Source organism: Salmo trutta, chromosome 40, assembly GCF_901001165.1.
Source record: "Salmo trutta chromosome 40, fSalTru1.1, whole genome shotgun sequence".
In the NCBI taxonomy this organism is placed as follows: Eukaryota; Metazoa; Chordata; class Actinopteri; order Salmoniformes; family Salmonidae; genus Salmo; species Salmo trutta.
This window is the reverse complement of record NC_042996.1, coordinates 6628351-6632975: the sequence shown is the minus strand read 5'-3', so window position 1 is coordinate 6632975 and position 4625 is coordinate 6628351. Positions and strand designations below refer to the sequence as shown.

Here is a 4625-nt window from a genome sequence, read left to right as displayed (position 1 = left end):
ACATTATAGGGAACCACTTTAGACTACTGAGATGTACCCAGTGGGAGATACATTATAGGGAACCACTTCACTTTAGACTACTGAGATGTACCCAGTGGGAGATACATTATAGGGAACCACTTTAGACTACTGAGATGTACCCAGTGGGAGATACATTATAGGGAACCACTTCACTTTAGACTACTGAGATGTACCCAGTGGGAGATACATTATAGGGAACCACTTTAGACTACTGAGATGTACCCAGTGGGAGATACATTATAGGGAACCACTTTAGACTACTGAGATGTACCCAGTGGGAGATACATTATAGGGAACCACTTTAGACTACTGAGATGTACCCAGTGGGAGATACATTATAGGGAACCACTTTAGACTACTGAGATGTACCCAGTGGGAGATACATTATAGGGAACCACTTCACTTTAGACTACTGAGATGTACCCAGTGGGAGATACATTATAGGGAACCACTTTAGACTACTGAGATGTACCCAGTGGGAGATGCATTATAGGGAACCACTTTAGACTACTGAGATGTACCCAGTGGGAGATGCATTATAGGGAACCACTTTAGACTACTGAGATGCACCCAGTGGGAGATACATTATAGGGAACCACTTTAGACTACTGAGATGTACCCAGTGGGAGATACATTATAGGGAACCACTTTAGACTACTGAGATGTACCCAGTGGGAGATGCATTATAGGGAACCACTTTAGACTACTGAGATGTACCCAGTGGGAGATACATTATAGGGAACCACTTTAGACTACTGAGATGTACCCAGTGGGAGATACATTATAGGGAACCACTTTAGACTACTGAGATGTACCCAGTGGGAGATGCATTATAGGGAACCACTTTAGACTACTGAGATGTACCCAGTGGGAGATGCATTATAGGGAACCACTTTAGACTACTGAGATGTACCCAGTGGGAGATGCATTATAGGGAACCACTTTAGACTACTGAGATGTACCCAGTGGGAGATACATTATAGGGAACCACTTTAGACTACTGAGATGTACCCAGTGGGAGATACATTATAGGGAACCACTTTAGACTACTGAGATGTACCCAGTGGGAGATACATTATAGGGAACCACTTTAGACTACTGAGATGTACCCAGTGGGAGATACATTATAGGGAACCACTTTAGACTACTGAGATGTACCCAGTGGGAGATGCATTATAGGGAACCACTTTAGACTACTGAGATGTACCCAGTGGGAGATACATTATAGGGAACCACTTTAGACTACTGAGATGTACCCAGTGGGAGATACATTATAGGGAACCACTTTAGACTACTGAGATGTACCCAGTGGGAGATGCATTATAGGGAACCACTTTAGACTACTGAGATGTACCCAGTGGGAGATACATTATAGGGAACCACTTTAGACTACTGAGATGTACCCAGTGGGAGATGCATTATAGAAGCTAGGCTATAATGGAATCCAGGGATAAGGGAGATGGATAGAGAGAGGAGGCAGCGGTTCCCTGATACCTCATTACTCTTCACTAACGACATTCACACTGATAAATAAACTGCAACGAGAACAATGTAATTAGTGAGGGACTGGGAAGAGTAAGGCAACAGAGCGCGTTGGTTTTCTCAAACTGATATAGACATTCAAGTTATGTATTACTTCACATTGTTATTATATTATTCACATAATAATACAGGCTCTTGGTATATTGCAGCTAGGACCTACACCCGGACAGACTGGTCTCAAACGCAACTCTAACAGTGGCTACAAGCCAGTGAGAAGTGACCACCTGCTACTTTCCATGGAAAAAGCAGCTCTGTCATCAGCCATTGTATACCAGGCAAACACTGGTGGATATTTATAACCCAGAGTGGCACCCTGTTTTCCACAGATGCAGCAGTGTTACTGGGAACTGGCCCTACCTGTTATACATGAACAGGCTAGGGTAGGAAGTCCTACTCAGGGACAACGTGACAGTTGATGAGCTTGTTGTAGAGTTAAGCAAATATTCCTTATGTAAGGTAATGCCTAAAACAACAGGGCCTAATTGATGGCTTGAAAACTGATCTGGGTGAAGTTTTACCTTTAGGGGGTTTAGGAATAAACTGCTTCAAAGTCATCAGCATTCTTAGTCGCATGAGGGGATGATCATAGCACCCCAGTGTGTGTGTGTGTGTGTGTGTGTGTGTGTGTGTGTGTGTGTGTGTGTGTGTGTGTGTGCCTGGTGAGTCCAGGGAATGGAGATGAGTGTTGTTTTGGATAGAGATCTAGAGAGAGAGAGGCAGGGTGACAATCAGTTTGAGTGGATTAGCAGGAGGCCTGGTAGGGGTGCTGGGGCTCCTGACGTTGCCAACCAAGTCACAGCTGCGATAACAGCAGGTGTGTGTGTGTGTGTGTGTGTGTGTGTGTGTGTGAGACACACAGGGGATCGGCAGAAATAGAAGGACTCAGGCCTCTGATACACAGAGTGCCTCCTCAAAGCAGGGAGCACGAAACACAGCTGGTTGGTAACAACCCTGGCCTTTTGTGGACATCTACATCAATAGAGGTCTAGAATAACCACCGGACACGGGGCCAAAGACAAAGCATCACTGCAGAGGAGGTGCCGAGTGCTCATTGGCCATCCTCTCCACTACGGTCGACCAGGTGATGTTCCTTGAAGAAATGAGTCACTTTGTTGATCAAGAGTTTGATGATGTAATGGAAGCAGCAGGTGCCGGGCTGAAAGGTGAAACCAGACACGACACTGTTGATGCTGACAGAGAGGGCAGACGGCATCGTATCAGTCTGGAGTCCTTTCCCTTCATCTGTAACTGGTATGAAAGCACGTAAACAGGGGAAAGCAAACGCTCTGTAGATATCCATCACATACAGTCCCAGTCAGAAGTGTGGACACACCTACTCACTCAAGGGTTTTTCTTTATTTTTACTATTTTCTACACTGTATAATAATAGCGAAGACATCAAAACCATGAAATAACACATACGGAATCATGTAGTAACCTAAAAAGTGTTAAACAAATCAAAATATATTTTATCTTTGAGATTCTTCAAAAGTAGCCACCCTTTCCCTTGATGAAAGCTTTGCACACTCTTGGCATTCTCTCAACCAGCTTCATGAGGAATGCTTTTCCAACAGTCTTAAAGGAGTTCCCACATATCCTGAGCACTTGCATCACAAACCATGTCAATTGGGTTGAGGTCGGGTGATTGTGGAGGCCAGGTCATTTGAATTATAAATAAAGTGTCACCAGCAAAGCACCCCCACACCATCACACTTCCTCCTCCATGCTTTACGGTGGGAACCACACATGCAGAGATCATCCGTTCACCTACTGTGCGTCTCACAAAGACACGGTGGAACCAAAAATCTCAAATTTGGACTCATCAGACCAAAGGACATATTTCCACCGGTCTAATGTCCATCGCTTGTGTTTCTTGGCCCAAGCAAGTCTCTTCTTATTATTGGTGTCCTTTAGTAGTGGTTTCTTTGCAGCAATTCGACCATGAAGGCCTGTTTCACACAGGCTCCTCTGAACAGTTGATGTTGAGATGTGTCTGTTACTTGAACTCCATGAAGCATTTATTTGGGCTGCAATCTGAGGTGCAGTTAACTCTAATGAACTTATTCTCTGCAGCAAAGGTAACTCTGGGTCTTCTTTTACTGTGGCAGTACTCATGAGAGCCAGTTTCATCATAGCGCTTGATGGTTTTTGCGACTGCACTTGAAGAAACTTTCAAAGTTCTTGACATTTTCCAGATTGACTGACCTTCATGTCTTAAAGTAATGATGGACTGTCATTTCTCATTGCTTATTTGAGCTGTTCTTGCCATAATATGGACTTTTACCAAATAGGGCTATCTTCTGTACACCACCCCTACCTTGCCACAACACAACTGATTGGCTCAAACGCATTAAGAAGGAAAGAAATTCCACAAATGAATGTTTAACAAGGCCCACCTGTTAATTGAAATGGATTCCAGGGGACTACCTCATGAAGCTGGTTGAGAGAATGCCAAGAGTGTGCAAACAAGCTGTGAAGGCAAAGGGTGGCTACTTTGAAGAATGTGTTTAACACTTTTTCGGTTACTACATGATTCCATATGTGTTATTTCATAGTTTTGATGTCTTCACTATTATTCTAGAATGTAGAAAATAGTAAAAACAAATACAAACTGGAATGAGTAGGTGTGTCCAAACTTTTGACTGGCACTGTATGTGTTTACAGATCAGCGCTGATGAAGTAGAGGACGCAAGGAGAGGAAGCAAGAAGAGGAAGCAAGGAGAGGAAGCAAGGAGAGGAAGCCACTTTAGACCAATGAGATGTAGGCCCTACCCCCAACCTAGTCATCCGGGGCTTCTTCAGACACTACAGACTGGACATCGAAACCACCAAGGACAGCTTGTGAAAGAGAGAATTGCACCAGTGGTGCACCACCTAAACCTCCCAAAACAGTTGTCTGTTTTCCTGGCAACCAATCTAATAATGGAGGTGGTAATATTGTTTATGGAGACTGAACAGAAAAGACCAGTGTTACCAGACTGGAAGCATTTACCACCAAGGTAATAAAGCCCAGGGCTGTTTAGCTCCCCAACTGTTGAAAAATAGCTTGTCTCCCATTCTGT

At 44.0% G+C, this 4625-nt stretch overlaps 1 long non-coding RNA gene across 1 annotated transcript; it reads left to right on the top strand.

The window, feature by feature from the left end:
• The first annotated feature begins 2461 nt into the window (after positions 1 to 2461).
• On the top strand, positions 2462 to 4264 carry LOC115180385 (uncharacterized). The gene is made up of 2 exons (XR_003873068.1): positions 2462 to 2814; positions 4228 to 4264. It is a non-coding gene; the product is annotated as an uncharacterized LOC115180385 (long non-coding RNA).
• Positions 4265 to 4625: the final 361 nt, after the last annotated feature.